At 43.7% G+C, this 26,068-nt stretch overlaps 1 protein-coding gene and 1 long non-coding RNA gene across 2 annotated transcripts in view; one reads left to right on the top strand and one right to left on the bottom strand.

Annotated features, from left to right (window-relative positions):
• Positions 1–26,068, bottom strand: part of LOC146855397 (uncharacterized) — a 137,801-nt gene that overhangs the window by 13,461 nt on the left and 98,272 nt on the right. Inside the window, exons 3-4 of the long non-coding RNA XR_014981316.1 lie at positions 3,588–3,638; positions 3,384–3,488 (exon numbers count right to left, since the gene is read on the bottom strand). This is a non-coding gene — a long non-coding RNA (uncharacterized LOC146855397). The remainder of the gene's footprint in view (positions 1–3,383; positions 3,489–3,587; positions 3,639–26,068) is intronic.
• Positions 1–26,068, top strand: part of PPP1R3A (protein phosphatase 1 regulatory subunit 3A) — a 431,144-nt gene that overhangs the window by 8,440 nt on the left and 396,636 nt on the right. The gene's annotated exons all lie outside the window — the stretch shown is intronic.

Consider the following 26,068-nt stretch of genomic DNA (forward strand, 5'->3'; position numbering starts at 1 on the left):
CCCACCTTGAGGTGGGGCTACGGAAATGAGGAAAACATACCCTGTTGTTATTTCAAGCCAATTGTCATGACATTGTATCCTCAGCAGTGCTGTGATGCTCAAAAGGGCCCACCACCAGGTAAAACTAATCCCCTGAAGATCACCTGAAGGATATTGGATGTTGGATTGGCCATGTGAGGGGTGTAAAGGGAAAGGAACAGCTGGGGGGGGAGGTCTGAAAAGACAAGAACATGCACATTAAATTAGTTAAGCATGTATATATATATAAAGGTATCCCAGAAGTATCTTTGAGCCAAAATAATCAATAGAATGGTAGGTTTCTGCTGGTTAGTACTCCACTATTCTGGATGGCATTCCCACCATGCCAAAGTCTTACAAATGAATCGGAGTCCAAATACCAACACCCTTTCAATCAATCAGCGTCTGTAGAGCACTGCACTGCCACCCCTAGGGGTATCTTGGGTGTGAAGTATCTGTCGAAAAGCCATGTCTTCAGGAAATGGTGGGAAGAGGAAATATGTGAGCAGAAGAAGGCAAAACAGAGGGCAGATTTTTTTTTTAAAGAAAGGCAGAACGGGGGCAAGAAAATGAGCAGGAAAGGCAAAAGAGATTAGAAGAGAGGAAAATTGAGGGCAGAAAAATTAGCAGAAAATGCAAACACATGGCAGTAAAATGAGCAGAAAAAACAAAACAGAGGGCAGAAAAACAAGCAGAAAAGTCAATATAGAGGGCAGAAAAACTAGCTGAAAAGGTAAAACAGAGAAAGAAACGAGCAGAGGTGGCACAAACAAAGGGCAGCGGGTAGACAGGCAGCAGAGGGTAGCGAGCTTGGGCAAGTTGGACAGGAGAACTGTCACAGGGGGAGCTGGCACGAGGACATGACTCTTGGAAACAAACTTCAAATTCTTCAGCTCGTTCAGCAGCATGAGCAATGACTGTGGTCAAAAGTCAAGGACCAGATTAAAGTAATTACAGGATACACCTCACTTGAATCACAAGTCAGGTGTAAAAAGTCAATATGGCCTCCATAGAAGACTAAAGAATACAGAGGACAGATCCATGTGTCTGCCCAGAGCAAGAAAGCCTACTGGTACTGCTGGATAAAAAAATCAGATGCCTGTTTCTGGCTGTAAACAGGGACTGGATTGCCACATTGCAGTATGGGGAATGAGACCACCTACTCTCCATTGGCATTTACAATCAGAGTTCTCTCTTACTAATGTACATGAAGCTCATTGAGCCGCTTGACTATACACATGCTCTGTGAGGATTTCCTCTCAATACTGAGCAGTAAGCAGGAATAATGGATGGATGATGATGAACAATACTGACAGCAACAAATGAAAATCAATGGTAAAACCAATACATGTGGATTTTTGTGCTAACATGCCGTATTAGCATATTAGAGCAATAAACATGGGGAGAAGTCAGCAGGAGTGGGCAGAGAAGGTTATCATTGCAAAATACCCACTCATGCAAAGTAATACAAGCACTTAATTGTAGAAAGAATGATACACACAAACAGCAAATAGCATTACACTAGAGATAAATACTACAGTAGGCTAAACTAAGCAGTAATTGACAAAGCCAATGGTTAAAAGTACCTCTACAAAGAGAAAGGGTGGACCCAAGCCTACTCTATGTTCATTGCAGTAGGTCTGTTTAACTGTACTGTCAGCAATCAAACCTAAAGAGAAGTGACATTCGTCAACTAATGCAGTAATTAGAAGATAACTTAGCATGCAAGAACCTTAAGTTATGCTCTGATGGAGAACAGGAGTCTGAAACACTTGTTTCTTGCAGATGCATGGTTAATCATGATAGGTTGTAGCTCTTTCATTGACAAAATTTAGTCCCCTGTGTGTTAACATTAAGTACAAACATAGAAGGGGCGGGGAAAGCACTGATTCTCTTTATCACCCTTATTCACCGATTACTTGACATTTTGAATGGTTGTATGAATTAGTTGTCAATGCTTGAACACAATAACACATTTTATAATGTATGGTGACTTCAATGTTGTGGAAGAAAAAAGTTATAGTCCCCAGTTCAGAGATGCATTGGTATCCATGAGACCTAAAAATGTATTTCAACTGATAATCGGACCTAGCCATGTCACCAGCCATACTTTAGATCTGGTCTTCTCCACTTCCAACTTCATAGAACAAAATAATTTGCTGGAGGCCACTCGATCAGCACATTTCTGTGTATATGCTTCATTTTTTAAAGTTCTGGCTTGTGAGGAAATGATTCTTTTTGCTTGATTGCCCTAATTTTTACCTGCTGGTTTTGTAACTCTGTAGACTGGGTCAATGTTGCACCCAGTCTACACGCCTTCACCCCTAAAATGTGGTATATTTAACTTTGCAATAAGATTAAAGTCTCTATATTATTATGTGCAGGAACATATACTACTGGCATGAAAAATAGACCTCACTTGTGGACTGCATCAGATGCTATTCACTAAAATAAGAACGAAAATATGGGTGCAGGCAAACCTTTGGAGCCTGAAAGCTGCAGCTCTTAAACCTGCAGGCAAAACTGTCACAGTAATTGAAAAAGTGATACTTTTAACTATTAAATAACTGACCACTGATTAGGCCATGTAGCCCAACAGGTAGGGTACCTAGTATTTAAAAGTGGTAATTGCAATAATTTAATATCTACCAATAATGACTAGCCAACAAAAGCTGTTTTCACTATAGAAGGCAACTAGCTGCTTCCTAGAGAAATACTAAAGTTCACATGATATAATACTTCTGCTATCTTTGGTTTGAGATGACCTATAGAGGTGATTCAACCACTATTTATTGTTTATTAAAACCTAATTCACTGCTGAAGTTGGATTTTTATTAGACATTTTGAAATAGTAACCATTAAAAAGTTATACTTTGCCTGAGCCTCCATTTGGCTAATTAGAATTAGCTTGCCAGCATCTGACTCCTGTCAGTGCTTCCCCTTAATAAGGTGTGAAAAAACAGAAATAATGACTTAGGCCTTTTGGCACAAAGGCTTAGGTGTGAGGTATGTTACTTCTCTTAGGAGAGGAAACTAGAGAAGTTTCTGGAACTTCAGGAATTTGAAAGGTGCAAGACTGAGGCCTGTCATAGTTAAGTGTAATGGGGAACCCTAGGAAAAGTAGCCTTTTTTCCAGGATCATCTGCAGCCATCCTCTGTCAGAAGTGTCACACTGCAATGGAGGCCACGGAACCCAAGTTGAAGGCAACAATCAAACCACCCCATTGAAGGCTAAGCTGTAAATCTCATGTGACACTGCTCTAGTGAGATTTTGAAATTTAACAAGAACGGTGGTCATCTTGGGCGTGGTTTAGTAATTAAACTGCATACAGCAAAGGCTCATTACTTGTTTTTTTAATACTCACCAAAGGAGCAGCCATCCTTGTCTTCATTGGGCTCTTTTGAATTCCAACTTCGCTTAGAAACTCCTTGCTCTGATTTATTGATTTTTCTGCATATCTTCTCAACAACTGCAACATAAGAAAATAAAGAAAAACATTAACAAAATAGCAAGCTACTCACCATTAAGTGATGTAATACGCAAGCATGTCGTAGGGGCAAGTACCTACCATGGGGTGGGTCCACATGCTATGAAGTGTCCACATCCCATCTAAATGCACCTGCAAGAAAGCAAAGGAGAATGCTGACAAGGCAGCAAACCACTCACCATCAAATTTCATCCTAGCCTCTCTCACCCCCGGTTCAAATTGTCTAGGAAGTCAGCCCAGTCCTGTGCCTCATATTCCATCCAGAGTCAATCCTGCCACTTAGCTTGTAATTTCATTGCATGCGTTTTGGGTACAAATGATTGATCATGAGATGAGGAAAGCCTGACAACACTCCCTTGAATGGCCCTCAGGTGTTAAGGTAAGCAACCACCGGAAAAGACAAGTTTATCGGGGAAGGGTGCCTGGTCAACACTTGAGACAGTGTTACAGTTAAATATATTTCCATTGCATTGGCAGTGGGGGTTAGATAAAATTCTGCTTGGAGTGCTTTGAAGGATTTGAGTGTCCCCTGTGCTTTTTTGTTATTGAGGGAGAGGATTCCCACCTCCTGCTAGTTGCTCCAATCAAGCATTTTCCCTCAGATGGAGGTGCTGGTGTTGTGCCAGATCAGCGCCTTATCGTGGAGATTGGCATCCACCGATAGGAGTCTAAGGAATCATGCCTATGTTTTAGGACATGGCCTGGAGCATAAGGTTAACTGACCCGATGCAAACTTATCATGTTATACATTGAGTGTTGCCCCGGTGAACTGCCCGTTATGCTGTTCTTGATCGTGAGTCCTGGGCGTAGTTCGCAGAGTTTTGCTAAGCCGAACTCTGCGAAGTAACATAAAAACTCTGCGAAGTTCCACAAGTGGCAGAGTGCAGTGCAAACTGCAGTTTGTTCTGGTATTCCTGCTGCTTGGGTAGAAATTCTACCCATGCGGCAGCTCACGCTCGCGAACTTACCGTTCGTGAATCGCGAGCTGGGAGAAAACTCCACTGCACATCGCGAAGTGGAGTTTTCTGCACTCCGCGGAGTGCGAAGTGCATCAGTGATGTCATCAGTGATGTCACTGACCATGTCATGAATGATGTAATATGTGACGTCCTCAGCAGTGCATGATGGGGGCACGAGGTATAGTTAGTTCAACTAACTATAACAGGGGAATTTCTATGGTTTTGTACAAGGAAAATGTCCAACTAACTATAACGCACCTGAAAACCTATGGTTTTTCAGTGAATTTCTAAGGTTTTTTAAATGCTAATTTCTAACTATAACATGCCTGAAACCTATGGTTTTTTTCAGAGAATTTCAAAGGTTTTTTAAATGCTAATTTCTAACTATGCCTACAGAGGTTGGACATGTGAAGGAAGAAGAAAAAATGCACAGAAAGAAGCAAAAGAAATTCACATGTCCACAAAGACAAAGAAAAGTGTAGAAAGAAGCAAGACGTGCAGAACGAACCAACAGAGGAGCAGAAATCATCCTGTGCCCACAACTTTTTCAGCCGGGTACTGGTGGTAACTGACTCTGACTAACCGAGCCTAGAGCCAGTGCTATGCTAAAAGACACTTAGAATACAGTGAAAACACCTACATACACTAGAGAACACTATGCGTTGGGGTACCCCTGTGATTAGCATGACCTCCTCTGTAAGGCTCCAGTACATAGTAGGGCAGGGAAATTAAAACTACCTCTAAGTCAGAGGTACAGATATATGCTACTTTAACTACTAGTCGTATTTGCAGAGTGGTGGAGAAAGGGTGCTGGGCATCCAACCTACGCTCAGGAATTCTGCTGCGTAGGACTTACAGGGGGTGCCAGGAGGGATTCTCTGCCCCCAAACTCCCTCAAGAATAAATTGGACTTCATCCCCCATCCCACAGTCTGAAACTAGGCACGTTTGGAGAGTGGTAGAGAAAGGGGGCCATGTGTGGGACTTACTGGAGGTAACAAGAGGGGTAGTTGGCCCCCAAGGACATCCTTGGGGCCAACTTCCCAAACTGTTACCTCCAGTCAGTCCCACACAGCAGCATTGGTAAGTACTCGTACCAGGCCATGCCCACTTTGCCCACCACTCTACAAACGCGCTCCCTGGCACGCTCTTGGATGGGGATTGAAGTCCCCTTCACTGCTGGGGGTCCTTTAGGGGCCAACTAGCCTACCTTTTAACTCCAGTAAGCCCCACATAGTGGGATTGGTGACAGGTAGACAAAGGCCATGCCCCCTTTCTCCACCACTCTGCAAGTTTTAAGTTGGGGGATTAAGTCCCCTTGAATCCTCAGGGTCCCTGGGGTCCAACAAGCCCACCAGGTACCTCCAGCAAGTGCCACAGAGCTGCGTTGCAGAGAGGTGTAAAAAGAAGCATGGCCTGGACCACCTCTCTGCAACGCAGCACAGTGGCGCTTACTGGAGGCACCTTGTGGGCTAGTTGGACGACAGGAACGCTCAGGATTCAAGGGGACTTAATCCCTCAACTTAAAATGGCCACGGGGAGCATTTGCACAGTGGTAAAGGGAGGGGGCGGGGCCTGAGGTGAATCCTGAGGGTCCCTGGGGTCCAACTAGCCCACCAGGTACCTCCAGTAAGCGCCACAGAGCTGCATTGCAGAGAGGTGTAAAAAGGGGCGGGCCTGGACCACCTCTCTGCAACACAGCCCTATGGTGCTTACTGGAGGTACCTGGTGGGCTAGTTGGCCCCCAGGGACCCCCAGTATTGTAGGGGAATGAATTCCCCAATTTAAAACACGCCACAGAGCGCGTTTGCAGAGTGTTGCTGGGAGGGGGTGGGGCCTACGGCACGATCGCGATGTTTTTTTATAATATTTATTTGGGCCCCCCTTCTTTTTACTTTTTTTGGGCCCTGGGGACCCCATCCCCCAGGTCCTGACCCCCAATTAAAAAAATATATAGATATGAACGGGAAGGGGGCTGCGTGGGCCCCCTCCCGTGGCCAATTCCGACCCCCGGGGACCCCATCCCTGGGGCATGGCCACATATTTTTTTTTAATGGAGGGGGGCTGCGCGGTACCCCTCATGAGGCCTTTATTGGCCCCGGGGACCCCATCCCCCGGGGCCAGCCTTTATTTATTTTTTATTTTATTACTTTATTTTTAGGAAGGGGGACCATGTGGCCCCCTCCTGGGCCACTTCTAGCCCCGGGGACCCCATCCCTATACGTTGGGGATGGTGGGGGGAGCCCCAATGCCCCCACGGTCCTGTCGGCTCCCCGCGTCCTGAAGGAGCTGGCATGCAAACATGCAGCTCCCCGTGTGGAAAAGCAATTCTGCTTTGCTTCATTGAAGCGAGAGCAGGTTTCCCTGCTCTCGCTTCAATGAAGCAAAGCAGTTTGCAATGACAGGGTGGTAGCCACGCAGCTCTCGCCCTGTCATTGCAAGCAGCAGTGTCCCGGGGTGGGCACCCCGGGACACTGCAGGAGCTGGCCCTAGAGGGTGGCTGTCCCCAGGGCCATCAAGGGCTCCAGGAGGGGGGCCACGCGGCCCCCCTCCCAATGTTTGCAAAGCCCCGGGGGGTGATGGTTCCTGGGCTCAGGGGTCTGTTACGGGTCCCTGCATTTAAATAATTAGTGCCCCGGGGAGGTGGTGGTCCCTAGGGCATGGGGGGGCTTGAGCCCCCCACACAGGTTTTTATTTTTTTTAAAATGAGCCCCAGGGGTGGCGGTCCCCGGGGCAGCGGGGGGGTCATATGCCCCCCAAATATTTAAATAAAGCCCTGGGGGTGGTGGTCCCCGGGGCTTGGGCTGGCCTTGGAGTCCCCCCACACATTAAAAATAACAGGCCCGGGGGGTGGCGGCCTCCCTAGGCCCCCGCAATTACAGTATTGCATGCCCCCAGGACTTGGCCCACCCGGTGGCTAAATAATAATGAAGCGCGGGAGTCCCTGCTTCATTTTTTAAAATTTTCGGCCCAAATTCGCGCTGGATGCATGAATCTCGCCGATTTTTCTTTTTTTTTTAAATGCTATTTTTCGCCCCACGGGTCCTTGTGAGACCCCCCGAGCAGGCCTAGGGGGTCAGGGTATTTCTACCCTGCCCCCTTTTCTTGTTTTGAATGTTTGTTTTTCTCTTTTCTACCAAGGCACAAGCTGGCTGCCAACACTTCCTGGTTTGGAGTGTTGGCAGCCAATTAGAATGAAGCTCATGGTCGGGAGGGTCGCCAGATCCACCGTGCCTCTAGATATTGAAACTTTGATTTTTTGACTTTCTCAAATTTCAGCAGTTCGAGCTGTAGCCGTGTCTAAAGTTTCCTATGGGAAATTGATTTTCCGACCTCTTTTTTTTTTATTTCTCAGGAACTACTCAACGGATTTTCACCATTTAACAAAAAGGGCACTTTCTGAACCAAGGCCTACCTTTTTGCCAAATTTGGTGTAATTCCGTTCAGCAGTTCGGGCTGTAGCCGTGTCTAAAGTTTCTCATGGAAAATAACATGGAGAAAACACATTTTGGGACCCGCTTTTTTCTCGGCCCCCGCTTTCCGACTCACCCCGAAACTTTCAGGATAGGAGCTGACCGGAGCAAGCCACAAGTTTTGTAAATTTCCCAAAGATTCTTCAACCGGCGCCAAAGTTATTGGGAAAAGACAAAACGCTTTTCCTATGGAAACTAGGTACTAACTATATCTATCTACTGGCGACCGCCAGTAGATAATAAACATATATATATATATATATATATATTACACAATAAAATAGTATCGAAATGAACATAATTACAGAATGTGTTGTGCTGGTATTTAAAGGTAAAATGGCAACATAAATGGTTACATGTCAATGGGTTGTGGGTCCTGTAGTGCATAGTGACATCACTTTGAAATTACATGCCACAACCAAGCAGTGGTGGTGACTGTGAGTAGTACATAACAAATGAGCAAACAAAATATCAATATATATATCTCAAATTGCAAGACACCAAAGAGCACGATGAGCAACTGATAAGCATGATCACCCACATGTTGGAAAAAACATAGAACAGGGCATGGATGATCCTTCTGGTTCAACATATGCTACTTACAATCTCTTGCCTAAGTGGGATTGTGTGTCTTGCAGTAATGAATAAGTATCATGCAGAACCACAACCCAATACTGTCACTCGAAATAGAGTATAGAAATACATCAGCAAAAGGGGGCATCTGATAGTATGTCATCCTGACATACCAAATACAGTACCAGCTCTCTTTTTTTCCCCTTTTCTCTTCCTCCCTTAACAAGTGACTAAAGTGTCTTATTGTGCATTAAAGTGAAATAAAGTATATAAATATAACACCATAATATCATATTAACAGACCATTGACATTTGTAAGCTCTCTTTAGTATTTAGTCGAAATATGATTCCCAACTTTTTTCAAATGTCCTAATCCCCGTTTCGTATTGCAAACAACTGTTCACTATTTCTAGCCTGCTTCATTTATCGAAGCCACTCGCACTTTGTTGGTACCAGACATTATCGCTATGTTTCAAGCAGCAGCGACCTGGAGATCGCCATTTTGATATATATTAGTTTAACCCATTATTCAGATAGACGCAGGGGGGGATCGTAACCAAAATCTTTCAGTCAACTGTTAGAATCCAATTTCATTAGACATTCAGCCTTCAAATGTCAAAAAATATAATTCCAAAACCCCTAAATTAAAGGACACTGTGCAATAATATGCGTCCAGTTGTCTGTTGTCTGATTTGAACAGCAGAAAGAGTGACTAGATTGATTAGGATAAACTGGGGCTAGGAACTGTGGAGTTCTATATAGCAGCCGTTTGCTAAAAAATAGCATCCAGCGCCAATTGGCTCCCCATAATGTACAAAAATTAAGTTTTTTCACTTCGGTCCACATTCGTCCAGTTACCTCAAAACCTCCATCTTTTTCCCATTTAATTATTGCCTTCTGGGCAAGATACAGGCCTTTGATAACGGCCAGAAGTTTTTTCCAATCCCCAGGTTTCCTATCCATGCCTTCTTCAAGTAGTGCATACGCCAGATTTTTACAGTCATTAATCTGCGTCAGATCCAAATTACTAACAAATTTGTAGAACATTCTATAGGACCCAAGAAGAAGGAAATCATTTTGAAGTGAATCATGCATTTCGGGAATATTGAGCCACCTATCCATTACAATAAAGTCTGAGATTTTTTCAAATCCTACATTAGACCATTTTTTAAAAATTTCGGGTGATTCTTTAATCCCAATACCGAAGTTAGTTCCTATAAAGAGGTTGAAGTGTTAATAGCTGGGATTGCATATCTTCTATAAAAATCCTAGCATTTATGAAAGAACCACAGCATGCACTTTTAAGGACTAGTTTTGGTGATTTTGTAATTTTAATGGACTACCTATCTGGTGCTCTATGCAAATTAGGCTCATAAAATTGTTATTGAATATTCCTGTATGTGCTTCTGACTTAAACTTGGACATGTACTGTGCGTAGTATGCAAAGTAATAATCCCTGGGATTAGTGAGCGCCAACCCACCCTTCTCCAGATCCTCATATAAAGTACTAAGTGCAATTGAGGGGCTTTTTTTACCCAAAGGAAAGATGTAAACATGGACTCCAACTTACCAATAAAAGGGTGCTGTTAAAAAATACGGAATAGCAGAGAATAAAAAACTGAACAGCGGGAGAACAGATTTCTTAATCAGCGAAACCCTCCCCATCATAGTTTAACAGGAGAGAGCTCCAGCGGCGAAATGAATGCTGTACTTTTAAAAGCAGCGGAGATAAATTTAAGTCATACAAGTCAGCGATTCATTATGAAAAATGAATTCCCAAGTATTTTTGGGGTTGAGAATTTACGCATGAGATGATATCCCTGTGCTAAGACTTTTGCTTGAACCCCTTTATCACAGTCAAGAATGGGCATAATATCATCGGCGTACAACTTTACCTTCCCCATACATGGTAGGGGGAGAATATCTACGTTATCTCGAAAAGCAATAGCCAGAGGCTCGATAAAAAAGGCAAATAAAACCGGATACAATGCGCGCCTTGTCTGGTCCCTCGTTTAACACTAACTTGCTCTACCTCGGAGTTGTTGACAATAATGCTGGCTTCTGCATTATGATACATTCTCTGAATAAACCCTGTGATCTGGGGGGGGCAGTGGGATACCGAACCTGGACAGGGTATGAAATAGAGTCACCCAGACCACAAGGTCAAATGCTTTCTCTGTATCCAACAGGAGGACCAGGGCCAATATTTTCTTGGTCTGAAAGTAATCTAGTGCTACCGCTAGATAACACACACAAGGAGATAATGGACTTAGCGCTGAAATGTTTTAGACACTCACCCCCAGTCACAGATCTGGGTTGAATCCATCATCATTTTTTAGCTCACTTTGTCACCTCAGTTCAGAAACGGCTATATCCATTCCAAATCAGTCTTGACCCCGTGCCTCATGGGAACACTCCAGCCCGAACTGCCAAGACAGGTCTTCCCTGAATCATAAACAAGCATCCTGGGACCGGCTTTTAGGTAACAACCTTCTTCAGCCAGGCTGGCTTGAATCTAGTGGCAAAGTGAGCACGGGACCCATGTCTGGGCATACCCTGCCAACGTAGGGTGAACAAAGCAAACACAAAGAGATGATAGACAGAGTGCTTAAACTTTTCAAACACTCACCCCCAGTCACAGATCTGGGTTGAATCCATCATCATTCTTTAGCTCACTTAGCCACCTCAGTTCAGACCCAGCTATATGCAAATCAGTCTTGATCCTGTGCCTCATGGGAACAGTCCAGCCCGAACTGCAAAGCTAGGTCTTCCCTGAACCGGAAACAAGCATCCTAAGACCGGTTTCTGGGTAACACCCTTCATTAGCCAGGCTTACTTGAATTTAGTGGCAAAGTGAGCAAGGGACCCACGCCTGGGCATACCCTGCCAAATTAGGGTGAACAAAACAAACACAAGGAGATGATGGACGGAGCGCTGAAACTTTTCAGACACTCACCCCCAGTTACAGATCTGGGTTGAATCCATCATCATTCTTTAGCTCACTTCGCCACCTCAGTTCAGACATAGCTATATGCAAATCAGTCTTGACCCTGTGCCTTATGGAACAGTCCAGCCCGAACTGCCAAGCCAGGTCTTCTCTGAACCGGAAACAAGGATCCTGGGACCGGTTTCTGGGTAACACCCATCATCAGCCAGGTTAGCTTGTATCCAGTGGCAAAGTGAGCAAGGGACCCACGTCAGGGCATATCCTGCCAACTTAGGGCGAACAAAGCAAACACAAGGAGATGATGGACAGAGCGCTGAAACTTTTCCGACACTCACCCCTAGTCACAGATCTGGGTTGGATCCATCATCACTCTTTAGCTTATTTCGCCACCTCAGTTCAGACCCAGCTATATGCAAATCAGTCCTGACCCTGTGCCTCATGGCAACAGTCCAGTCCGGACTGCCAAGCCAGGTCTTCCCTGAACTGGAAACTAGCCTCTTGGGACCAGTTTCTGGGTAACACCCTTCATCAGCCAGGCTAGCTTGAATCCAGCTAGATAATGAGTATTTGTGCTGAGCTGTCTCCCTGAAATAAAACCATTTTGATCAGAATCGATCAGATTTGATGCTATTCCATTAAATCTATTGGCTAAAAGTTTTGTAATAGTTTTTTAGTCCACATTCAAAAGTGTCTTTGGGCGATACGAATTTGGATCTTTGCCGTCCTTTCCCTTTTTTAAAAAGCTGACATTCCCTTTTCCAAATGATGCTGGTATTGAGCCTCCCTCTAGCATTATATTGGCAATCAATAAAAAATATTCTAGTAAAACCCCAGAGAATGCTTTAAAAAATTCAGCCAGTAGACCATCCGGACTGCAGGCTTTACCACTCAGAAGTTTCCTTATAACTTCCCCCAGCTCTTCTTTGGAGAAGGAGCGCATCATATTAACTTGTTGGGTCTCGGAGAGCACCGGGATGTTTTATTCCTGAGCGAACCTCTCCAGGGAGGTAATATAGATTGATTTTGACCATGGATGCGCCTATAATGTTCCAGCATTATATCCCCTATATAGGATGGGTCATCACTTCGGGTACCGGTAACAAGGCATTTCAAAGTGCTAATCCAGTTGCTTGCATCCTGCTCCCGAGCCTGTCATCCAAGAAACCTCCCTGTAAAATTACTTTCTTCATATACCTTTTGCATATAATTATGATTCGAGGTTTCAAATTTGAAATAATATGTCTCGCTTAGCGCCCGTTTAACTTGATCGAGCTTTCATTGATTGGGGGCTGAAAGACTTTGGAGTAAGTTATCGTAGCACCGCTGAACATTCTGTTCTAGTATTTGCTTTTGAACATTATGTCTTTTATAACATTCTGCATCCTTAATAATAACCAACCCCCGAATATATGCCTTAAGGGAATCCCAGACAATATGAGGGGGAAACGTCCTATGGTTTATTGCAAGAAATTCCCTTATCCCTGTTTTGCAGAATAACATCCATCTTTCTTCCAGTAAATACTGTCTATTAAAAGTCCATCTCTAGGGATGTTCTAAAGTTTTACCTTGCTCAAACTCTAAAATAATCTTTGCATGTTCTGAAAATCCATTAGGCAAGGTTCTTTGATTACAAAAATTCAAAGTCTTAGTGAAAAAAATCTATGCGTGAAGAAGAGTGTAATCTACCAGAAAAACATATATATATAATTTTAGTAGGAAATGCTTCCCTCCAGGGATCAAATAACTGCAACGTTCTTCTATAATTTTGAATTTTAAAGGTTTTAGGTTTTAGTTGCCTTTTAAATATAACTGAAGAATCAATCTTTGGGTTTAGTAAAAAAATGAAGTCTCTTCCTATGATTATTTCACCAGAAATTTGTATAAGTGATTAAAATTATTCTTTGTATGGCTCAGCATTATCCTCAACTTGGGAGATAATACTAACAAGGGTAAGATATCTACCCCCTAACTTGCATGTCACCCAGCACCACCTTCCATTCTTATCACTTACGAAATTTACCACCTCTGCTTGGAATATTTTACCTAGAAAAATTGCTGTTCCCCGATGTATTACCTGGGAAGAGGAGAAGCCCTGATATGCTTCCCAAGATTTAAAAATGGGAAAATCTGCTAACTTCCCCACCGGTATATGAATTAAAACTACAGATGGATTTCCATCTTAATCCAATATTCAATAGCCCCTATTTTCTTTTTGTTATTAGGGCCGTTAACATTGCAGGAGACCACCTTTAGAATTTCCCTTTTATCCATTAGCGCAACATACTAAAAAGGTCACCCATATAGAGTGAGAACTTAAGAAAACTAAGTTAATAAGTTTTCCAGTACACCTAGCCAACCTCAAAGATCCCCTCAAAGATCTGACATTGCTAAAGTGCAGACACTCAGGAGGTACATATTCACCAATAAAGTTCATAAAGTGCAATTTAAATCTGCCTTTGGATTTTAGAAATAGATCTCTTTTTCCCCACTTGCTTCCCATTCCCATTCACCACCACTACCTTACCACTTCCGTTTCTCCGCCTCCCCCCCTAAAAGCTGCGATGAGCAGTCCACCATCCCCCCTCACACCTAAAAGGCTTACCCTATTCTCCAGACCTGGCACCTTGGCATTGTGCCAGAAGCTATCGGCCTACCCACCCCATCTCCCTCCCCCCAGGACATGCAGAAAACAAAATCGGGAATGATACCCGAGGGAAATTAAAAGAAAAACCCAAATAAACATAGAGTCAATTTGAGGGTCCTAAGCTTAGAGATTAGTTCTTATTAGAAATTTACAGAAGCAGTTCCTGGGCTTTGGGATCATTGCAGAATACATTAAGTCTTACTTTTACAAGCATTTTTAATTTACTTTGCTGTGTAATCATTCCCTGAGTCCCTGTTCCTTGAACAGATGCAGAATTTTGACAAATTCTTTTTTTTTATGTCCTCATACGCCATTATATGTGGCCAGAACCAGCTTTTTCTCTTTCTGCGGCCTCCCTTTCGATATATTAGCGCCAACAGTTTGCAGGTTCTGATCTGGTCTTAATGGAAGCACTTTACACAGAGCCTCTACTGATTAGTCAGTTCAGTTTTTCTAACTGGATGACCCTTAAAACTGATCTGAGAGATCAATGCATCTGTGCAAAGGCATAATCATTGGACAGATAGGTCTCTGTAATCACAGCTTATCAAGCCAGCCCATACATGGCAACCAGGAATCTTTCTTCCTTTTCCAGGTGGCCCTATCTAGTTTTAATGTATATTTAATTGCGTTTACCCAGTCTAAGAAGGTCGGGGAGATATTCTTGAGCCAGCATTTGCAGATTTCTCTACGAGCAAGTAGAATTAGATAAAAAGACAATTTGCTTACATCCCGAGGTAGCGACTCATAATTCGAAAAGATGCCAAAAAATACCAAAGTTATGCTCACCTGGATGTCGAAACTGAACATAGCTTTCATACCTTCCATGACCGCTCCCCAAAATGTATGTATCATCGGGCACCTTAGAAACATATGGATGTCGTCAGCTTTTTCCTGCTCACACTTCGGGCAGCAAGGAATAGGTCCCCTCGAAAATTTAGACAACCTAAGAGGGGACCAGTAAACTCTGTGAAGTGAAAAGAGATGGTTCCTCTTTGAATTGGCAGCTGACACTGTAGAGTGTAATAAATCATAAGATACTTTCCAAATTTCTTCTGGGCTGTGATCCGACAAGTAGTCTCCCCAGAGCTGGAATGGTAAGGTGAAATCTCCATCCGCCATATCTATCATTATCCAGTAACAATTTGCTATTTCTTTCTTGTTCCGAGTTCTCATGAGTAGTGCTTTCTCCAGGTCGTTTGAGATGCCTGCCACTGTGCCAATTGCCTGACTCCAACTACCTATTTGTAGATATTTAAATGTTGATACTTTGCAGTCCGTGATATTATTCAACTCTTCCCATGATAGCAGGGAGCCCTCCGGCATTAGTTGCGCCCATCGTTCCAACCCCGCCACTTTCAGACGAGTTGCCAATGCATCTTTAGTCCACTCCGGTGATCCTGGAGATTCCCATACGGGAACCAAGGCACTGTAGAAACTAATTTTCGAGATCTTTCTGACTTTATACCAAATAATCGCAATATCTCTTAGTGTCTTTAAGCAGACCTTCTTGAAGAAGTGTGGGTCTCCAAACTTATACAGGAATGCTTGGTCACCTCCTTTTATATCCCATAGCATTACTTTAAACATTTTGCCTATGTCTGAGTCATCTGGCTGGTTCAGGAGCATTTTCCCTGCCCTTGTTAAGAAAACCCATGCATAGAGAATTAGGTCTGGTGCGCATAGTCCCCCTTTATTTTTCTTCCTTCGTAATTTTTTCCACAAAATTCTTTTGCCATTACAGGCCCAAATAAAGGAAATCATTTTGGCTTGTGCTTTCCTTAAAGCCTCCTCCTTAAATGCTAATGGAATATTTTGGAATAGGAATGTGAGTTTAGGTTAAAGCATACTTTTCACTAAGTTGACTCTACCTATTAATGTCAAAGGGAGAAACGCCCAATTTTTTAGAGAATCAGCAATTTCTTTATCTATTCTACGTAGGTTTATATCGGGGATACAGTCAATGTTTTGCGTGATTCTGATGCACAAATACTTTATCTCATTTTTCAAAATAGGGAGATGAACATTCATGTTCCATGCCATGCACTCCGTTTTTGACTGGTTGATCTCGTACCCTGAAATATGTCCAAAATGTGTGGCTATGTTGTATATTATTGGGATAGCTGCTGCTGCATCTGATGTGTATATCATCATATCGTCAGCGTAAAGGGATACTTTCTTTTCCCAATTTCTAAACTTGAAAGGAGTTATACTGGTTTGCTTTCTAATCCTCTCTGCTAATGGCTCTATTTAGAGATTAAAAAGCAGCGGTGACAAGGGACACCCCTTCCTTGTCCCTCTTTTGATAGTTACAGCCGCCGACAAATTGCCATTTACCAGAATTCTGGCTATGGGCTTTTGATATATTGATAAAATTGTTCTGCAAAATTTTCACCCGGATTGCATCTATCTAAAACCTGAGCTAAGTACTGCCAATTCACACGATCAAATGCCTTTGTGGCATCTAGAGTGATAATGGCCAGAGGCAATTTATGCAATGTCGCTATATCTATGCCCCAACCAGATTGTATTTCAAGTCCTGAATGCTCCTGCCTTTGACAAAACCTTTTTGGTCCTTATGGAGTACATCTCCTATGACCCAATTTAATGTATCTGCTAAAATCTTGACAAAAATCTTATAGTCAAGATTAAGCAGAGAGATAGGCCTATATGAATCGCACTGATTTGGTGGCTTGGATGGTTTTAAAATCAGGGCCACCGTTGCTTCATTCCATGAGGGGGGCACCTTCCCTCCGTTCTCAAAAATATGGGAAAATAGTTTATGCATCACAGGGACGAGGGCTCCCGTTAGAGCTCTATACAACTCGGCTGGCAGCCCATCCGGTCCGGGTGCCTTACCCTTTTTTCCAGACTCAATTGCTTTAATTATCTCGGTGAAGCTAATCGTTTTGTTGAGAATGGTAGTCTTCCCTGTTTCAATTTAGTTTAAAGGCCATTGGTCAAGTGACAAATTCTTTCTGTCTTTTAGCTGCGGGCACAGACATATCTGGGAAGATACAACATAATGACACTTCCAGTGGGGCGAATTGTTGTTTCTTGACTGCCTTTGATAGAATTCGCTCTTTCACCCGGTAATCTCCAAAGTTGACCAGGATCATCCAAGGGAATTTGGTGTTGGGAGGGAGATGTGCCGGAACGCAATGGGCCCTCATGAGAGTAAGATCCCCATTGTACTCCAGGAGGACATTTTTTAAAATAAAAGAGTCAACACATTGAAGTGTCTGCTGGCCCTCAAGACCCTCTGGAATACTGAGGATACCAAGATTAGAGCGTCTAGAATAATTCTCCAATTCCTTCAATTTACTTTCCCTCATGGATTTTTGGTTCTGAAAAGCAGCGACCTTGTCTTTCATAGTAACGACCTGGTCTTCTAGCTGCGATAGTCTTGCTTCTGCCTCATTAAGTCGCATCAGGATCCGGACCATAGTGTCTTCGATTTTTGTGAGTCTGGCATGTATAGCAGTAATTTTCACAGTCTAAGAAGTTTTAAGTTCCCTGATCTCCTCCAAAATAAGATTGAGCAGGCTCTTGGCATCCCATTGAAGACATGCAAATGTATCAACCTGAAAGGGGCCCTCCTGAATTTCTTCAGGCCCGGAATTTAGTTTGTGCTGCTAGTGCTTCGACATTTCCGGTTACTGCCTGCCCGGTGGTTTCAGACACGGCTGTACCCAATGGCCTCTGTGAGAGAGACAGCGGAGATTGTGATAATGGTTGCGATAAAGCATTACTATCGCCCCTGGGATACATGTACAGGTGAATGCGCAGCAACTGGCGGAACGTTCTCCAATACATCTATGCCAGGTGTTAAGACAGATTTTGCCTTAAAGGATAAGGGGTATTTTTTAAGTTCCTTGGATTTTGCGCCCTCTGCATTTTACATTGAATTAAGCTCCTCTGATTATTCTGCAGATGTTTGTATGGCTGGTCCCTCCCCCCACAGGGTCACTAAGAGTGGAGCTAAAGCTCATGTCCCTATCTGCTGAGGTACTCCTATGAGGGTCTTTCTGAGGGAGCACTGAGCCTGCCACCTATGCTGCCTGTGGGCATTACCAAATCTTTCCGCAAGCATGTGGTGTGATTTTCCTGGGTTGCTGCTTGCCCTACTCGCTTTTTGACCCTCTTAGCCAAGACTGGGGAATCGAGATGTGGCCGTGCCTTTGGAAATGTTTCACATTTTGAGAGTTCCTACAAACTTTACTTTCGCTCTCTCAAATCTTCCTCGCCTCTACTACTTTCTCGCACACAGCACGCAGCTGACGTATTGATCATTGATCAAAATCACTGTTAAAATTGCATGTTGGTTACTGTACTAACAAGGGTTGTGGAAGTTCAGGAAATTGATATTATCACGCATAGAACCCCCCCAGCGACCCTCTGCCAGGTAGCGCCAAAGCCCTTTACTAGGACCGGCAGAAAAAGTGCATGCACTTACCCCCTGGTGAGAAACCTGGTGGTCTATGACAGCAGGGAAACACAGCCCATATGTAGCTGGTGTGGTGTGGTATGTTGTGGTTCTGGGAGGCTGCTCCAACAATTCAGGACTCTCTCAGCATTCACAAGCCCAGTCAAATCAGTTAAGAAAGTTTTCCTTCCAGCTGCTAATCACAGAGATGTTGAAAATGCCAGTCCCCACCTTGCCTCTCCTTCCACAGAACCTAGCCACCAAGCAGAGCGGGGCAGAGTAAGGCAGCCAAAATCTCCATAAGCTCAGCCAGCCGACCACTTTGTCAGCTCCAAGTCAGTGCAGGCGCTTTCCTCAGCCTTCAATCATGAAGGCAAACACCAACCCAGAGGACCAGACAAATTTCACCAGAAGAACAACACCCTCAGCACCATCTGACAATCTGGTGCAAAACAGCTACAATCCCTCAGACTCGGCTCTTTGATCATTGCTTTTCAACCGTGGCCATTACTGACGTGGGGGGAGGGGCTTACGACCCACTCAGCCGACATCCCACCAATAGTGTTGTTAAGCGCTCTGATAGCTGCCAGGACCAGTGCAGCCCCCACAGAAGATGCCAACAATGTATTCTGGAAGATTTTACTTTGCCCTGGATGCTGTTGGATAAGTACAGAGGCAATTATCATGATGAAAATGTTTACTTTTTGTTCCTGTTTACTATTTTGTGAATGTCAAAGCCTCTAGGAATGTCTGTGAGTGTTAAAGCAAGTTTGTTATTTTTGCTACCATTCCAAATGTTTCAACATTGACAACATGTTTCATTGCTGGCTTAGGGCTTATGTTCTGTCAATTGAATAGTTATATGGAAACGCAATTGAGAAAGTTATTTGATCTCCCTTTTTATTAATGCACATCACATGTTTACTTAAGCATATGTGGGGTGCTATGGATTTCGGGACTAGGGCCCGTAGGTGAGGAAATTGTTCAAGACATCTCCTGCATAAAATACTTGGGCTGCACATAGGAGTTTTCTTGGCCTTTGTGATCTTTCTGTGCTGTGCTTTCATTTCACTGTAGCTCTGATGCCCTTGAAAGGATGTGCCCATCGTTATTTCCACCTGCCAATTGTCACATATATTTAATTTTGTTTTGTGTGTATTAGTACTTATCTTCGTAAAAGAATATTTTTTGTGTTGCTGAAAACTAGGTCTCTAGCTCACATCCGTTCATCTTAGTAAGCCTTTGACTGGTCTGCCTCACTACCCTAAAAGTCGAGTGGTAAAAGGGGAACGTGGTCCTAAGTCTAAGTATCTGTTATATGGCAGGCCCAGGACAATCAGAAGCAAAAGACCCCAGAGAAAATTGGGGCCCATAAACATCTGACTGCCCTGGGACCATCCTATCAAGATTTCTCAATATTTACCATTTAGTAGCATTAGCAAATGTAATCAGCTGTTTTCTAACATAAACCTTTAGAGCAGATTCACAAAATCACCGCTCAGTTATTCATCAGTTAAAGAGGAGGGAATTAGACCTCCTTACAAAAGAAAGTTTTTTAAATTAGATCTTTTTATCTTAAGCTCACATGAAAACTGGAGGCTATGTGGTGTAAGCTATTCCTATAAAACATCTTCACTTGGGAGGTTCTTTACTTCAGTTGACCTTCAACAGCTGATCATGACTCATAAGTTAACTAAATAGTAAAATTCACTTCAGCTCTTGAACAAGTTTAAGTACAAACTTCATTCTGACTAAAACTTTTAAGACTCTTACATTTGTGAATGTGATCATGAAATGATAAGGAAAGGGCAATTTTTTTGTTGTTGCTGTGGGTGATGCACATCTCAAGAGGTGGGTTTTGAGAATACTGTCTTACTTTCTGTTCGATTTAATGTAATTTGGAAGCTGGGATTTTCTCACCAAAATGTAACATTTTCTATGCATTAAATCCTCCATGTTTGCAATGGTCCTTCTGTTATATTGACCATTGGATTAGCTGAGGCCTTCTTTTCAGGCCTCAGCTACATGTGATCTGCTTCCCAGGAACAACAATTTTACTGGAGTTGTCATAACTGTCCCTCTGTTAAATCAACGTAATTGTGTGCAAATGTTTTGCACTGTTGTACAACGTTCATTTACAGGATACATAAAAGAACTGAATGTTTGTCCCACTTGCACCTAAAACGATTATGTGGTATGAACATAACATGCTTCATGCAGTCTTATCGTATTGCCCACTTTAAAATTTACAAAGTTGATAACATTCCTAATTTGTTAATATTTGCAGAACCCCATGCTATTGTGAATAGTAGTAAAGGCTCTGGTTTTCCCATCTTCTCTTATCCAGGAAACTATTGTAAAAAAAACTAGCGAACACTAAATGCCTCACAATAATGAACTTCTCATATCACTCTCAAGGTAATTCCAAATGGTGAACAGGAGGTCACTACTTCTGAAAATACTTTTCCTTATTTCATCAAAATTGTGGAGTTATTACTCCTTCTTCGTACTTGCCATAATTGAAACAAACGGTGGTGAAAGAATCTACCACTGACTTGCAGTATTTAGTTGAAGCTAATAATATTCTGCATGCTTGCCAGAATTGTTTCACCCCTCCTTTATTATTGAATAGGCAGTTCTCAACAATCAGAGGGTAACAGCTTATTAAAATGGATCCAACACACTGCCCTTACCCGAGTTTTCACTAGCATTCCACATCCAAAAACATGGGATCTTGCTCACATGTTTGGTAGTTTTGTAGACTCGAGGAAAGGCTTTTTGTCTGCATTTTTTTTTGTCATCGTGGAAAAGCTACTCTCCTTTCCTCTCCGAGAGCTGATCTCTAATTTACAGATTGTGAAAGACTCTTTCTTAAGCTCATTTCCGTTCATTTTACACGTACAACTACTGGCAAAAAGCTCACTCAGTCCTTGGATCTGAGGACAGTCTACTGGGAGTACAGGAGACACAACTACCTTCTTTGGGCCTGTCACACCTTCCCATTTCAAATTCACGATTGCCATTGGATGGATTTTGGCTCTGCTTTCTGTATAGATTCCCTGGTGATAAACACCAGGTATGATCTGCTTTAGAGAAACCAGCTTCCCTGTGACCATAGCCACACTGGCTCCTGTATCTCTCAGAGCCTCAACCTCAGTCCACAGATTTTGGGCCTTTGCCTGTACCTCTCCAAGCTAAGAGGCAAGACGGCTAGGGTTGCAATATCCACCCCACCAAAGGACACTAACTAAGGCTGCCTCTGTCTAACCCTTCCCATCTCTGGGACTATCTCTACACCCACACCTACACTAGCAATCTCCCGAGACTGCCCACCAGTGGGAGCTTCTTTGTGCAGACAGCTTCTCCTCTTATGTGTCCTGCACTTCCCCACCTTTGAGGGATCAAAGAACCCACTAGGCTTTCCCTGAAACCCCTCCACATTGTAGTTGGATTGGCCTGGGGCCCAGGGACCCCTCCTTGCACATGTCTTTGTGGGTCTTGTGAGGAGTACATCTGTTTTTGACCTTCTTTCCCCTGGGCTTTCCCCTGGGGGTAGGGACGTACCCTCCTTTCTTCTGATCACCCTGTGGTGCCGATTGGAAATCCTGGTGCTTACCCATTCTTCAGCTGCCTCTCCCAGCTCTCTGGGTACAGGCAGCTTTGAGTCCACTAGGTACTGACTTAACTTCTCATGTACACAATGAGTTAGGATGTGCTCTTTAAGAATTAAATCATACAGCCCCTCATAAGTACTCACTTTGTTATCTTCAATGTAGCCCTTTAGTACCTTCACTAAGATGACAACAAAGTCCACACAGAAATGTGTGCTCACTTTCTGGGTGTCCCTAAACATCGCCCAGTGCTGCTCTTGGGTCAGATCAAATTTCTTGAGTAGACATTTGTTCATGTGTGGGTAGGATTTCCCCTTCTCCCCCCTCAGGGTCAAGAGCCTATCCCTTCCAACTACTGGGATCAATTCCCATAGAGGTGAAAGCTAATGCTTGGAGCGGATCCCTCTCATCTCAAGGGACCTCTCAAATGTAGTCAGCCATTTGTCAATGTCATCCCCCTCTACATACCTAGGGACTATTCCCTGGTGGAGCTTGGGAATCAAATCTACCACCCCGGACATCTCAATCCCTCTTCATTTTCGTTGCCACTATTTCTTCTCTCCTCCTCCCTCTCCCATTTCTTCTCAGCTAGGGTCACTTCTTTTATTACAGGGCTAGCTCTCTCTCTCTTAGGGAAATCCCTGCGTTCTGTGTGAAACCTCCCCTCCTCCAACCAGTTAGAATGACAAACATAGTACTGGGAGCAATGAAAGAACTATCATCACCTTCCTCCGGACAATGTTGGAGGGGTCAAGATACCCGACCCCTTCATTCTCTGGAGTTGATCTTGCCCAGGCCTTAATTGTGCTAAACAAATCTGCCTTCCTAATCCTGTTAGTAACAGGTAGCCCCTAGCCACCCTACACTGAACCCTAAGCTCAGCCACTGTGAATTTAGTCATGTTATCCAAATTTAGCTCCCTTTTATCCCTAGTTTCGGGTCGCACAAACTTGATAAAGCAAAAATAGAAAAAATTTAGAAAAATCATTGTAGTCCAAATTTCAAAAACCTTAAAGTGAAAAGCGTTGTTCTATGTCAATTTGGAGGATTTTTAAAGATCTTAATGTTTTTTACTGTATGCTATAATCTAAACACAAATACGTATCCTCACCTCTGAACACTAAATTTTGGAAAGTGGATTATTAGTACTGATAAGTAGGGACATACCACTAGTAATAAGGTCACAAACACAATTCAAGTTTCAGTTAAGGTCTCAATAAATTATTCACTTGTTCAACCCTTGGTAGCTGGCAACAAACAGACAGGTGCAACTTAGGAGACAGGTGTGTAAAGCTTTAAAAACACCTATACGTTAAATAGGTAGCCCAAAACACACAATAAAAATCCAACTTCAATTTATAAAAACAGATTATTTTTTATGAGCAAATAGACACCAAAACAACAAACATCCATTGAAGGGAACTGGAGATATGATTTTTCAAAGAATAAACACTTTCATGCGTTTAAAAACCTATAGATCCACTTTGGTACATTTGGTCACACTTGAGACAAAGTCAAAGTTTGAGGCTCACCGCAATGGAGCACTGGTCAGATACACTAAGTGGGAGGCAAAATGTTGCCTTCGGATTTCGATGCAACGTCATCAGATTGCTTCTCTGTGAGGCCTTGGTCAAATCTCTCCAGAGCTTTCAGCGGGATGAACGTGAAATCCAGGCCACGTGGCTGTTGAAGGTAGCCAACTTGACTCTCGACGTCAGGTTGGTCACCTTATGGAGCTTTTTTATAAAACGTTCCAATACTTCACCAAACTTCTGAATCTTTTTCCAGAATGTCTCCTTGAAAGTTCAAAGTGTCCAAAACACAAATCCAAGGGTCTAGAATCTCCTAGATTGTCCTTGGGGCTACAGTTCCCACAGTGCACCTGGCCAAATCCTTAAAAGTCCAGTGGACACACTCCATTTTGGGGACTCTTGGTGAAGATGATGCAGGTGGTATCTGTTAACTTGTAGTTTACAGGGAGCCCACTCTTTAATCCTTCTTGTAGCAAGGAAAAGACATTAGGGCTGAACCAGTTTGTGCAGAGGTGCAGTCCTTTGGGTGCAGGACAATATTCCAGCAGGGCAGTACATTTTCTACGTATATTTCAGATAGCAGATCACTGGAGCTATGCAGCGTTCCCATATTTATTCACAGTTTCTGGGCAACAAGCAGGGGGAAACACCTGATCAATGGGATGCTGGGTGCCACCCAGGTGTATGGCCACTTCCTCCAAAGTGTGGCATATTCTTGTCCCAGAAAGCACAATTCACTCAAAATCCAAAATGGAGAAAGACCTCCTTTGGGGTTAAATATGGCTATATCAACCCTCTGGTGTGGCTAAGTTTCACTTTCACACACCTAGCAACCCCCTGAATAATCTAATTTCTGAAAGCAAAAGACACACAATTGATGGACGGAATGCAGAACAAATCAAAACATTCACCCCCAGTCAAGAGATCTGGGTTAAATCCATCATTCTTTTGCTCACCATGCCACTCCACTTTACACCTGGCCATATGCAAATCACTCTTGACCCTGTGCCTCATGGGAACAGTCCAGCCCGAACTGCCAAGCCAGGTCCTACCTCGACCGGAAACAAGCATCCTAGGACCGGTTTCGGGGTTTCACCCCTCTTCAGACAGGATAGCTTGATTCCAGTGGCACAGTGAGCCCAGGACCCACGTCTGGGCACACCTGGAGCACTTAGGGCAAGAAAGCAAAAGACACACAACTGGTGGACGGAATGCAGAACAAATCAAAACAATCACCCCCAGTCAAGAGAACTGGGATAAATCCATCATTCTTTTGTTCACCATGCCACCCCAGTTTAGACCTGGCCATATGCAAATCAGTCTTGACCCTGTTCCTCATAGACCAGTTCAGCCTGAACTGTCAAGCCAGGTCCTCCCTGGACCGGAAACAAGCATCCTAGGACCGGTGTCGGGGTTTCACCCCTCTTCAGCCAGGATAGCTTGATTCCAGTGGCACAGTGAGCCCAGGACCCACGTTTGGGCACACCTGGAGCACTTAGGGCAAGAAAGCAAAAGACACACAATTGATGGAGGGAATGCAGAACAAATCAAAACATTCACCCCCAGTCAAGAGATCTGGGTTAAATCCATCATTCTTTTGCTCACCATGCCACCCCAGTTTAGACCTGGCCATATGCAAATCAGTCTTGACCTTGTGCTACATGGGAACAGTCCAGCCCGAACTGCCAAGCCAGGTCCTCCCTGGACCGGAAACAAGCATCCTAGGACCGGTTTCGGGGTTTGACCCCTCTTCAGCCAGGATAGCTTGATTCCAGTGGCACAGTGAGCCCAGGACCCACGTCTGGGCACACCTGGAGCACTTAGGGCAAGAAAGCAAAAGACACACAATTGGTGGACGGAATGCAGAACAAATCAAAACAATCACCCCCAGTCAAGAGAACTGGGATAAATCCATCATTCTTTTGTTCACCATGCCACCCCAGTTTAGACCTGGCCATATGCAAATCAGTCTTGACCCTGTTCCTCATAGACCAGTTCAGCCTGAACTGTCAAGCCAGGTCCTCCCTGGACCGGAAACAAGCATCCTAGGACCGGTGTCGGGGTTTCACCCCTCTTCAGCCAGGATAGCTTGATTCCAGTGGCACAGTGAGCCCAGGACCCACGTTTGGGCACACCTGGAGCACTTAGGGCAAGAAAGCAAAAGACACACAATTGATGGAGGGAATGCAGAACAAATCAAAACATTCACCCCCAGTCAAGCGATCTGGGTTAAATCCATAATTCTTTTGCTCACCATGCCACCCCAGTTTAGACCTGGCCATATGCAAATCAGTCTTGACCTTGTGCTACATGGGAACAGTCCAGCCCGAACTGCCAAGCCAGGTCCTCCCTGGACCGGAAACAAGCATCCTAGGACCGGTTTCGGGGTTTGACCCCT

This window comes from Triturus cristatus, chromosome 4_1, assembly GCF_964204655.1.
Source record: "Triturus cristatus chromosome 4_1, aTriCri1.1, whole genome shotgun sequence".
Taxonomy (NCBI): Eukaryota; Metazoa; Chordata; class Amphibia; order Caudata; family Salamandridae; genus Triturus; species Triturus cristatus.